Consider the following 13726-nt stretch of genomic DNA (forward strand, 5'->3'; position numbering starts at 1 on the left):
AAAGCCAGTTGCAAGTTAAAGACATTCTGAAATTGAAGCTGTTAAAACCAACAAAAATTCCCGTTTACAATACGGGTAAAATTATTAGAATATTAAAAAAAACTCAGTTCATTTGAACGTATCGCATGTTCCATGGTAAAAAGCGTTTTACTGTTTCATGGTACAAGACGGTGCACGACTGACGAAGTATGACTTAACTGTCCACATTTTCGATAAATAGATCTAAAAATATTTAGCCTTTTCCTCGCCATAAAATTCAGTGCCTGAAGAATTAAAACTACAATCCAAATAGCTTTAATACATTATATAGCGCTTAAATGTGTAGAACGCGAAACATTTACGAATGCTGCACTAAACACGCCTTCATATCTAGTAACAACAAAAACTGTAAAAATGGCGGAAACTGCTTATTGCGGTCTGCAGTGCGCATTCCTTCAGTGATACTAAAATCGTTCACTAGGCTGAGGTACTGACCAAAAAACTCCTTTGTTCTTACGTACACTGTCCTCTAGGCTCAACGCCCCACCCCCTCCCTACCTCCACCAACACTTTCTCAGGAATCTTAATGTGAAATGAAACCAAACTTCTAAGATGTTATGAAATTACATGGAAACTACAGAATAATGATGCTGGGCCTGAAACAAAACTATAATTATCGTCTTGGAAGAATAGTAATTTTGAAAATCACGAAGCTGTGGAGTAAATAAAAGCCATAGTGATATTTTTAATATCCCCGCCAATGGCCGATATTGATCACGGCTCAGAGGTGCTACAGCTTGTGGTTGGCGATCGCCATCATGGGCATGCGCAGCAAGCCATGTGGGCCAAGCCACTGGGTCAGGCAGTCCGTCGCATGAGCATTCGGCTTAATGGAGTGGACCGTGTGTTGTACCTCGATCTTCTTGCTCTCGTTATTGGCTTTCATTCAGTGTTCTGCTCATGAGGAACTTATCTTTGTTTACGGATTACACATTCGTAGCCGGCCGGTGTGGCCGAGCAGTTCTATGCGCTACAGTCTGGAACCGCGCGACCGCTACGGTCGCAGGTTCGAATCCTGCCTCGGGCATGGATGTGTGTGATGTCAAATGGTTCAAATGGCTCTGAGCACTATGCGACTTAACTTCTGAGGTCATCAGTCGCCTAGAACTTAGAACTAATTAAACCTAACTAACCTAAGGACATCACACACATCCATGCCCGAGGCAGGGTTCGAACCTGCAACCGTAGCGGTCGCTCGGTTCCAGACTGTAGCGCCTAGAACCGCACGGCCACTCCGGCCGGCTGTGTGATGTCCTTAGGTTAGTTAGGTTTAAGTAGTTCTAAGTTCTAGGGGACTGATGACCTCAGAAGCTAAGTCCCATAGTGCTCAGAGCCATTTGAACCATTTGAAGACATTCATACGTGGAGCTGACAGAAAAGTGCCGACAAGGTCTTATTACCCTACCGTGCTTCCGGCGACAGGTTTGGACCTAGTGCCAAATTTATGGATCTCAAGTTTCTGTAAATGTGGCAGCAAGAGCTCCATGAACAACAATAACAGTTTGCAGCTCAACAGGAACGGCACCAACAACCACAGGTGTACACATTCCGCTTTTCACTCCCATGCTTGCCTGCTTGCGACGCAGGCAAGCTGCCGCGCGTTATCAGCAGAACGGGCGGGCTGTGTAACTCCCATCCAAGCCCGCTGTGGAGTCTTGCTTGTCTGCCCGTCTTTCCGCTGTGCTACGCTACGTAGCAGTTTATTCAGTTCGCTTTCAGTGCAGTGTTGTGGGTAGGGTTCGGAAGTTGATGAAAATGCCCGCCTATCACAATACGAGGCTGAAGGAAATACAGATTAGTTTGGAGTATATTGTAGGCCAGAAAATGGAAGTTTTGATTTATCCCTTTTTCTCTTTTCGGCGTATTTTGGGCTTATGTGTTTCCTTCGATATGAACGGTTTGCTCTGCAACTCACCCTCGTTCGCCTAGTACTGGCTATAATTCGAACCATCATCATGTCGTCTCTAACACATACTTTCCGCAATAATAAGTGTCACCTCTGAAAGTCGAGATCCTTTGAACATAAGAAACTGAAGATGTCTGTTATACTGCAACGCCAACTAAAGTAAGGTTTTGGCGGTTTTCTCTGCAACTTCACCCTCTTTCAACTAGTACTGGCTATAATTCGAACCATCATCATGTCGCCTCTAACACATAGTTTCCACAATAATGAAAACCACCTCTGAAAGTCGAGATCCTTTGAACATAAAAAACTAAAGATGTCTGTTATACTGCAACACCAACTAAAGTAAGGTTTTGGAAGTCTAGTTTCTGTAACGTTAGTGTGTTCCAACCAAATATGATACCAGTCACACCAGTTTTAATTACCTTTAGGAGGATGTGTGTTGTGGGTTCGACGAATTCATTCTGTCGCCAAAACAGTTCATTCTAAATTCCCCAAATACATTTTATAAACACGAAGTTCGTTTTCATTATTATGTTAATGTTAAAGGTAGAAGTGTGAAAGAAGGAGCTTTTCTTTCGTACTAAGCTTTCTTCGCACTACGTTGTACACCTCCAGAATGTGGTTTTTAATGTCCACTGAGCTATAGCTTTTTCCTATTTCAACCAGAGTTTGCCCCTATTTTAGAAAGGCTACGTACTACTAAATGGTGTCAAGTCCTTAGCACACTTTTCCACAGATTTGTCAACCACTAAGTCTTTGTCATCTTTCAAAATACTTTTGAAGTGAGGAAACTGCAGGTCAAATTCACAAACATGTCTTTCCATACTCGAGATTCCCGAAGGAATGTTTCGTAACCTTTTAAACAATCTGCATTCCGAGACACCTACCAATTTATCTGAAGATGCCTCGGAACACTTGACTTTTTCTCCCTGGTATAATGGAAATGTTGTGTGGCTAGGGCCTCCCGTCGGGTAGACCGTTCGCCTGGTGCAGGTCTTTCGATTTGACGCCACTTCGGCGACCTGCGCGTCGATTCTCCCTGGTGAACTTGCACTCTGTTTCGTGACTCGTATATATTCTTATTTTCTTCTCAGTCTCCATTAAGTTTGGTTTGCTCATTTTGTTGTTCCCACTGTTATGATAAATGAGCTGCTCTGAAAATTCCTACTCAGTCATATGCCTGGCTAGTCACGTTGGATTGGTGTTGCAACCCGTTGTCAGGTGCGGCATGCTGAACGGATCCCGCGAAGATTGAGAGACTATCAGAAACCCAAGCTGGCCTGCTTTATTCAGGCAGCACTCTTATGTCTCTGTTGTGGCAGGTTGAGCTGCTTTAATAGTTGCGCGCGGTCTCGATATACCGTTAGCCTGCACGCTACTTACTTGCATTTCATTTCGTTTTATTGGAACTTCCGCTGTTTGTCTCGGTAGCGGGTGCGGGGTCCTGGGTTGCGCCCTGCTTGCGCTGTTGTGTATCATCCGCCCCCTTTGCCTGCGCGAGCCGGCTGGCCTTGCATCTAGTTCGCTCACGGCGTAATGTATAATTGGCCTTACACGCATAAGATAATATGGTTCAAATGGCTCTGAGCACTATGGGACTTAACTTCTGAGGTCATCAGTCCCCTAGAACTTAGACCTACTTAAACTTAACTATCCTAAGGACAACACACACATCCGTGCCCGAGGCAGGATTCGAACCTGCGACCGTAGCGGTCGCGCGGTTCCAGACTGTAGCGCCTAGAGCCTCTCAGCCAGTCATGGCCGGCCATAAGATAATAGATTTGTACTGCTTAGCTGATGTTCATTAATAGATTGACTAATTCTACAGCTGATGTGCTGTAATCAATTACTGTGTTTCTAGTTACTTAAGGTAGATGTCAGTCTGTTGTAGATAGCCACTAGTTCTGGGATTTTTCGTGCCTATTCGTGACCGTTGCTGCTCCCGTTTAGGTGTCCATCTCGGGCCTGTATTGGAAACAGTTAAGTGGGCGGGCATCCGCTTCTGGGCGTAGTTTGTCGAATCCCACGAGGTTGCTTGGTCACATGAAATTTTATATCCTACATTGTAGGTTGCCTGGCATTTATGTAACGTGGTTGTGTGCCATGGTTCAAATGGCTCTGAGCACTATGGGACTTAACATCTGTGGTCATCAGTCCCCTAGAACTTAGAACTACTTAAACCTAACTAACCTAAGGACATCACACACATCCATGCCAGAGGCAGGATTCGAACCTGCGACCGTACCAGTCGCGCGGTTCCGGACTGCGCGCCTAGAACCGCTAGACCACCGCGGCCGGCTTGTGTGCCATGGTATCTGATTTGTTGTTGCCCGTAGTCTGAATTACTTTGGCAATACCAATCACTGTAGTAACGAAAGACTACTTTTCCTCGTTAAATTGTAGTAAATTGTTCTTCAGGTTGATCAAAGTTTTTGTGTAGATAATTTTTAACTCATTTCACTGTAATAGGCCATAAGTGCCGTGGTTTATGAATGTTTAAATTTTGAAGTAGCTTGCTCTCACCTAAATGGTAATTTTAAAAATGTGTTGATGGTTTTCTTATTTGTCTTGTTTAAATGTACCAAATAAATGTTCAGTGCAATTGTCAATGGTGATTGCCTGATGTGTCACTTGGTCCAGTCTTACCACCCCACAGCCTATTGTACTGAGCTTGTGTCGTTGTGTAAACGTTGAATTCCATGCTGTGCTGACACATCAAGGGTCTCATCCGTACGTAAGTAATTTATACAAGACTTGACGTCCACTACTTGCAGGTCTCGTAACAAATTTTGCTAAATGTCTTTATTATCTCGACATAAAACCCACGGCTTCACCAAAGTATATTGTTGTTGTTGTTGTTGTGGTGGTGGTCTTCAGTCCAGAAACTGGTTTGATGAGGCTCTCCATGCTTCTCTATCCTGTGCAAGCCTCTTCATCTCCGAGTAAATACTGCAACCTACATCCTTCTGAATGTTCTTAGTGTATTCATCTCTTGGCCTCCCTCTATGATGTTTACCCTCCACGCTTCCCTCCAATACTAAATTGGTGATCCCTCGATGTCCCAGAATGTCTTACCAACTGATACCTTCTTCTAGTCAAGCTGTGCAACAAATTTCTCTTCTCCCCAATTCTATTCAGTACCTCCTCGCCGGCCGGTGTGGCCTAGCGGTTCTAGGCGCTACGGTCGCATGTTCGAATCCTGCCTCGGGCATGGATGTGTGTGGTGTCCTTCGGTTAGTTAGGTTTAAGTAGTTCTAAGTTCTAGGGGACTGATGACCTCAGATGTTAAATCCCATAGTGCTCAGAGCCATTTGAGCCAAGTACCTCCTCATTAGATACGTGATCTACCCATCTAATCTTCATCATTCATCTCTAGCACCACACTTCGAAATCTTTTATTCTTTTCTTGTCTAAACTATGTATCGTCCATGTTAAATGTTTCCGTGTGGCTGCATTCCATACAAATACTCGATGTTAGCAAATTTCTCTTCAGGAACGCTTTCGTTGCCATTGCCAGTCTACATTTTATATCCTCTCTACTCCAACCATCATCAGTTGTTTTTCTCCCCAAATACCGTACTTTGAGTGTCTCATTTCCTAATCTAATTCCCTCAACATCACCTAATTTAATTCGACTACATTCGACTATCTTCGTTTTGGTTTTGTTGACGTTCATCTTATATCCTCCTTTCGAGACACTGTCCATTCCATTCAACTGCTCTTCCAGGTCCTTTGCTGTCTGTGGTGTCACCACCAGACACCACACTTGCTAGGTGGTAGCCTTTAAATCGGCCGCGGTCCGTTAGTATACGTCGGACCCGCGTGTCGCCACTATCAGTGATTGCAGACCGAGTGCCGCCACACGGCAGGTCTAGCACTCGCCCCAGTTGTACAGCCGATTTTGCTAGCGATGGTTCACTGACTAAATACGCTCTTATTTGCCGAGACGATAGTTTAGCATAGCCTTCAGCTACGTCATTTGCTACGACCTAGCAAGGCGCCATATTCAGTTACTATTGATATTGTGAATCATGTACCGTCAAGAGCGACGTTCATCATTAATGGATTAAAGTTAAGTATTCCACCAGCTACGTCCGTTTTTCTAAATTCTAATTTCCTTGTCCTGTTCCAGACCTCACGCCAGCCTGCGTGAGCTAAAACGCGTGCATTTCGGCCTCCTCTAGTAACACGGTGTTGGCTCTCCTGCCAACCACAACACTCTCTGACAGAATTGCGATGTCATCGGCATTGCAATTGCAATCTTACTCAGTGCAATTCTGGTACAAGCAGCTGCAGCCCATAACAAGTTGTTGTTGCCTGCCATCTTGAACTTTGATGAAAAATATGATGACAGTGTAATACCCATTTTTAGCGCCACGACGAATATTTGATCCTATTTCTTCGTCAAAGAAATATGATCGTGTAATACCCGTGTAAGTCACTGAGACATAGTAATGTTTAGTAGCGTCATGCTACGATGATGTATTTTCTTCACTGCGTTTCTCCGCATTGAGGTCGATACGAGTTCGAAAATTCGTTCAGTCTCGGGGGAAAATCTATGAATGCGTCTGTTTAAAAACACGCGCCGGCCAGTCAGCACAGCAAGCAGTGAGGTCGTGTGAATTTGGCTTACTGTTTTGCTAATAGCATTTATGGTAATTACCAAAGAGCAGTGCTCTTGTCTTCCAGCAGTCGCTTATTCGAAGTGGTGCAGAAATTGCAACAGTCCTCTCTATCGAGGGCGCCGACATTCCAAAATTTCTATGGGTGCATATCAATGGCGGAATGTAGTATACATTTTCTGGGAAGTATAGATGTTTTTTAAAATGGTTATGTTTCATTCATAATCTTTTATGAACACTGTCTGTGTCATAAAGATCTGTACTGTGATAAAGTAAAACATACCTGTTCTATAAGCACATTTTCGAGACTGACCTAACTGAGAAGACACATTCTCCGGTTCGTTATTTTTTGGCTGAACACGCTTTTCACTATAATACCCATATGTGATGACAAACGTATGACGAATTTATCCATAGTGTCTAGAAAACTGTTCGAATAAGAAACGATGTATAGAAGCAATACTCAATATTGTGTTTCAGCTTTCCACACGCGTCCAGTAATCGCGCAGCGTTTGAAAACTGCGAAAATTTTTGCCCGGCGAAGAGCTTTTGCTCCACACATTCCATCAGTAGACCGTCTTCTTTGTACTCGCTATTAATGCGGTAACACAGCTTCAGTCTACAATATAAGCTCCTGCGCCGTTCGAAGCCATTGTCTCAACAAACAAAACAACAATCCAGATTACGTGAAAACAATTGCACTGAGATCTTAAATCACACCGCTGTTATGTTTTTTTTAAAAAAATACTATTGAGATAGTCTGTAACAATCAGCTTTCTTGTGCCTCGGATTCAAATGGTTCAAAAGGCTCTGAGCACTATGGGACTTAACATCTGAGGTCATCAGTCCCCTAGAACTTAGAACTACTTTAAGCTAACTAACCTAAGGACATCACACACATCCATGCCCGAGGCAGGATTCGAACCTGCGACCGTAGCGGTCGCGCGGTTCCGGACTGAAGCGCCTAGACCGCTCGGCCACCGCGGCCGGCGTGCCTCGGATTATTCTCCATTATTGCTCAATATTGGCAAGCAGATATTTTAAAACAGTTGTTGACGAATGGAGTGGGCGTATTGTAGCGTGTGGCTGGCTCTGAGCACTATGGGACTTAACATCTACGGTCATCAGTCCCCTAGAACTTAGAACTACTTAAACCTAACTAACCTAAGGACATCACACAACACCTAGTCATCACGAGGCAGAGAAAATCCCTGACCCCGCCGGGAATCGAACCCGGGAACCCGAGCGCGGGAAGCGAGAACGCTACCGCACGACCACGAGCTGCGGACATTGTAGCGTGTCACCTGTAAGGAAGCATGAAAGCAAGCTGAAAAGACGGGATTCCATTAACAGTATAGTGCGACTATTATTCGGGGGAGTGCCTCTGTGTTGACCAGAAAAAGGAACTGGAGAGTGTCTTGCTTGTTTGCCTTTTCACAAAGACATCTGAAACAAACACATGTTTTAAAAGTCAAAGGTTTTAACTTACATCTCAGTGCTTTAACAGTCCAATACGTTTTGATAAAGTGAGAAATTTTTATTTTGTTTTTACCAAACTAAAAATTTCGTGGGTGCTCGAGCCCCGACGCACTCACAGACCCTATTGCTTTGTCTTTCATGGAACTCTGCGCTTTGTTAACCAAATATTACAGTCAGTAGGTGCATCTAGGCTATAGTTTAATCAGTGTCGATAAGAAAGTTGTGTACGACCTCATTCACAACTGTAAGGAGGGGTGGGCTACAGAATGGTGTGCCGGCCGGAGTGGCCGTGCGGTTCTAGGCGCTTCAGTATGGAACCGAGCGGCCGCTGCGGTCGCAGGTTCGAATCCTGCCTCGGGCATGGATGGGTGTGCTGTCCTTAGGTTAGTTAGATTTAATTAGTTCTAAGTTCTAGGCGACTGATGACCTCAGAAGTTAAGTCGCATAGTGCTCAGAGCCATTTGAACCATTTTTACAGAATGGTGTGGCAACTGTCGTTGTAGGAAAGCTGGACAGAACAAGTCCAGTAAAGAGAATATTTACTTGCCAGTCTAAGCGTGGTAACACTCATTACAGATAATGCAGCAAGAAAGAATCCAGCTCACACAACAGCAACAACGGGGATGCTCTCTCTACAAAGCATGATCGATGGAGTTGGAGCCGTGAATAGGCGGCGTCTGCGTAGTTAAATGGCTCCTTGCGCCAGGACTGCTGCCGGCGTGTTACATAGCGGCGGCAGAGGGCGCTTGTAGTCCAGAACTGCTTAAGCTTTATAAAGGGGAAGTACGGCCAACTTGCCAGTGGCCGCCATTTTGGGCCCACTGCGAAGCTGGTAATACATGACTTCTGCAGGATATTTAGCCGTGTATTTTAAAAACGTATACTCAATCGTCTAATGCACTGCTAAAACTGATCAGTGGCTTCAAACGGAACATGTCGGATATTTAGCAACAAAAAAATCTCAGCAAATTTGAGCTAAATGAGTCTAAAAGCATTTCATGTGGTGAGAATGAAACAGTTTTTTCCTTGCTATCCTTTATCAACAGCGAAAGCAAATTTCGCAGTTCTTGTTGCAGTATGGCGGCCGTGAGGCCGAGCGGTTCTAGGCGCTTCAGTCCGGAACCGGGGGACTGCTACGGTCGCAGGTTCGAATCCTGCCTCGGGCATGGATGTGTGTGATGTCCTTAGGTTAGTTAGGTTTAAGTAGTTCTAAGTTCTAGGGGACTAATGACCTCAGATAATAAGTCCCATAGTGCTCAGAGCCATTTGTTGCAGTATAGAGTTTAAACACCTGTTTTCGTAATTAGCGTTAAATTGCTCACATCCAATAATCAACAGGACAAAAGGAAACCAATATTAGTTCTAAGTGCAAGAAAACATCCATCGCTAATTTAAAACTCTATATCGATTTACTTCTTGTTCCTGCTACTCGGTACCACGAAAATTCGCCCAATGTCTCTTTTGTTATACGGAATAAAGCATTGGGTTCAAATATATATGCGCGGTACCTAAGTTAGTAGAATTGATGAACGTGCTTATATGATTACGCAGGCTTTATATTTTTGTCAGATCCATCCCATAAAATTTTTTCTGCAAATAATTATACTAAGACATTAGGAGAACGATTACGAAAGTGCAAGAGAATACAATATTTTTAAAATCAAAAGTAGGCTGTAGGAAACAGTAACGACTGTATTCGTAGTCATACGATGTAGATTAGCGGCTAGGTTGCAACAGTAATAGCAATCTCCTGGTTCCGTTAATTGTTGGGGAGTGACACGTCGTAGGTTCGGTACTTGCGTGGTATAAAACTTTTTTTCTCTTTGTTCATTATATTGTGTGGAACGAAGTGCAATTTATTATTGTGAGCAGCCTAAATATAAGTTTAAACCATACTGTACAGTCAGTCAGGTCAAATGTTTTACCAGTCACGATAACTTCGTACGGTACCACTCACTGTTTTTCGTTTTATGTGCTAACAGAGACAGTTTTATCTCTAAGGTTTCTATTTTGTAATTAAATTACCATTAAACCATCCTATTACCTCTTCTGACTTTTTTTGCTGTTCGAATGGATTGGAAACTAAGCAACAGAAATGTAAAAAGACTGACAAACGGGCAGACATGAATAAAATCAACTGAATGGTTGAGCTCCTGCAAACTTTTCCATTGCGACCAAGATCAACCCAAAAACTAGAAAATGTATAAGGACTTATGCTGCAGTGGTCACACGTTGACAGTTTTCCTTCCTTTTCACCACGAAACCAGTAGCCAAAAGCACAGCACTGAGGCATTATTCTGCTTAAAACTTCGAATATACACACTTCTATGCTTCACACGTAATGCTTGGGCCCACAGTGGCTGCTAATGTCACGTGACGCGGTTTCAGCCATTCCTGAACTGCGGATGGCGGCAAACGCAGGGGAATAGGATGGCCATACTTTCCTTTATACAGAACCTTAAGAGCTACTGCTGATGTGGCTCAGCGGGCGCGCACCATTGTGTCCACCGGATCCCACACGAGCGCTTTCGGCATCTGATGGAAATTTGCAATTCTGTTGCCAACTTCGACACCCATGGGGTGGTATCAATACGGAATACTACATAGAACATAGACGTTCTTAAGGAGGATGGGCTGCCGACTTCCCATGTCTCACATGCAAGCACAGTTTCACATGTTATGGGATCATTCGACGACAGTGCTGCGAAAGCGAGTTACTAAATACAGCTCTCTGAAATTCCTTCACTAAATAAGACGAAGTAAATATTCCAGAATTAGAACCAAGAACAACTGACAACATGGGTAACTTAAAAGTAGATATCCTCGGAGTAGTGAAGCAACTTAAATCACTTACTAAAACCAAGTCTTCTGGTCCAGAATGCATAGCATTAGGTTCCTTTCGAAGTATGCTGATGCAAAAGCTCCATTTTAACAATCATATACAACCACTCGCTCGACGAGAGGTCTGTACCCAAAGACTGAAAAGTTGCACAGATCATACTGATATTAAAGATAGGTAGCAGGAGTAATCCACTAAATTACAGACCCTTATCTTTAAAGTCGATATGCAGCAGGATTTTGGAACATATATTGTGTTCAAACATTGTGAAATACGTCTAAGAGAACGGTCTATTGGCACACAGTCAACACGGACTTAGAAAACATCGTTCTGTGAAACATAACTAGCTCTTTACACACATGAAGTGTGAAATGCTATTGACAAGGGATTTCAAATTAATTCCGTACTTCTAGATTTCCAGAAAGCTTTTGACACCGTATCACACAAGTGGCTTGTAGTGAAATTGCGTGCTTATGGAGTATCGTCTGTTATGTAACTGTTCGTGATTTCCCGTCAGTCCAGTTCGTAGTAATTGACGGAAAGTCACCGAGTAGAATAGAAATGATTTCCGGTGTTATTTGGGAGCCAATCTGAGTAGCCGTCGTAGGCTGTTTATAGGCGATACTGTCGTTTATTGTCTAATAAACTCATTAGAAGATCAAAACAAAATGCAACATGATTTCAAAAAGATATCTGAAAGGTGCGAAAATTGGCAACTGACCCTAAATAATGAAAAGTGTGATGTCATCCACATGAGGGCTAAAAGTAATCCGTTAAACTTCGGTTACGTGATAAATCAGTCTAATCTAAAGGCCATAAATTCAGCTAAATACCTAGGAATCACAACTATGTACAATTTACTTTGGAAAGAATACACAGAAAATGTTGTGGAGAAGGCAAACCAAAACTGCGTTTAACTGGCTGAATTCTGAAAATATAACAGACCTAGTAAAGATACTGTCTACACTATGCTTGTCCGTCCTCTTTTGGGGTACTGCTGCGCGGTCTGGGATCCAGATAGAATTAATGGAGTACATCGAGAAAGTTCAAAGAAGGGCAGCAAGTTTTCTAATGTCGAGAAACAGCATAGTGTGTGTCATGGACGTGACACAGGATTTGGGATGGACAGTGCGGCGGGGCGGGTTACGATATTTTTCGTTCGTTGTTGAATGTCCACCTACTTCAGTCAGCTTCTGCTCGACGTCCCTTCACTCTGCAATCGTAGATACTTAATAGACGGCAAAAAAGAGTAATATTTCAGGTCCTGCAATCTCACATATATCAAGATTTTGAGTAGTGATTTGGTGCATTTTTCTCACAGTTATATTCAAAAAATTAGTAGATATGCCTTTTTATTGCTTCTAGAAGACATGAAAATGGGCTATCAAGTCCGCATTTACCTAACTAACGTATCTATAGCTCTCCGTTCACTGTTCATACAACCAATTTCATACGCCAAGCAGCCAGAAATTTACTCAAGTCCGACCCGATTGATGACGCTATCTGTCACCGATCCGCTTCTATAAATGAGTTTCACATTCGGTCCTTTTCAGTGGGTTTCTTCAAAAGAAACTGCTCGCCAAATACTCCATAACTGAATACAGAATGCGCCACACGGAATTTTCATAAAGACCGAAAGTTCACATGCAAATAACTTTCCAGCAAAACTACTGAAATTCCAGACTTTCATCATACAGTTCGTAACTACATCTGCGTTAGTCACGACACGTATTAAACGCAAGGAACTCAATATTTCTTGATATTACACATAATGAGAATCATCACATTTGACACGTCCTTCCACGTCCGAAGCTGGCGAGCAACTCTCCCAATACTGCCTCTCTCACAGCATATCTAACTACATGTGAGTGGGAACTATTTAATTCTGATTGGCTGATCAGTCTGACGCACCAATCAGAATGATCCTTCGACATAATTTTCGCGGCAAAACTCGCCTAAGCCAATCACTGTTCCGAAAGTAATTTACGTCATCCCAAAATCCAAATATAACACAATGTTTAATAAAACAAAACGAAATAAAATTAATCTTGAAAATAATTAAGAAAACGAATGCACTTTAAACTGATATTCTGGCTGCCTTCTCACAAAAGCAATCACACCTAAACATACATCAGCAATGAGGCTACAACACATTTTTCCCACGTTCCAGTTACGTAATGTTGTACATAATATAATATTGAATTTTTTTAACGTATGTTCCACCTACACACTCTCACTCATTCCCATATATTCACACAACAACATCATAAACAGATATTAATTTTTCCTGAATTTTAACCTATGAAATGAAAAGTAATTAAAGTTTTGCAAATAAAAATCCAAACTAATTGATTTTATATATTGAGAACTCTGTGAATGATTTAAAATGGTAACAAAAGACAAACTGTAATCGTTTCTCACGGAATGTTTCACCCTAAGTGTCGGTTTGGTGGGTTTTAGGTAATTTTCTGAATCTCCGAAAGTATTATACACTCCTGGAAATTGAAATAAGAACACCGTGAATTCATTGTCCCAGGAAGGGGAAACTTTATTGACACATTCCTGGGGTCAGATGCATCGCATGATCACACTGACAGAACCACAGGCACATAGACACAGGCAACAGAGCATGCACAATGTCGGCACTAGTACAGTGTATATCCACCTTTCGCAGCAATGCAGGCTGCTATTCTCCCATGGAGACGATAGTAGAGATGCTGGATGTAGTCCTGTGGAACGGCTTGCCATGCCATTTCCACCTGGCGCCTCAGTTGGACCAGCGTTCGTGCTGGACGTGCAGACCGCGTGAGACGACGCTTCATCCAGTCCCAAACATGCTCA

The sequence above is a fragment of the Schistocerca americana genome, chromosome X, assembly GCF_021461395.2.
Source record: "Schistocerca americana isolate TAMUIC-IGC-003095 chromosome X, iqSchAmer2.1, whole genome shotgun sequence".
NCBI lineage: Eukaryota > Metazoa > Arthropoda > Insecta > Orthoptera > Acrididae > Schistocerca > Schistocerca americana.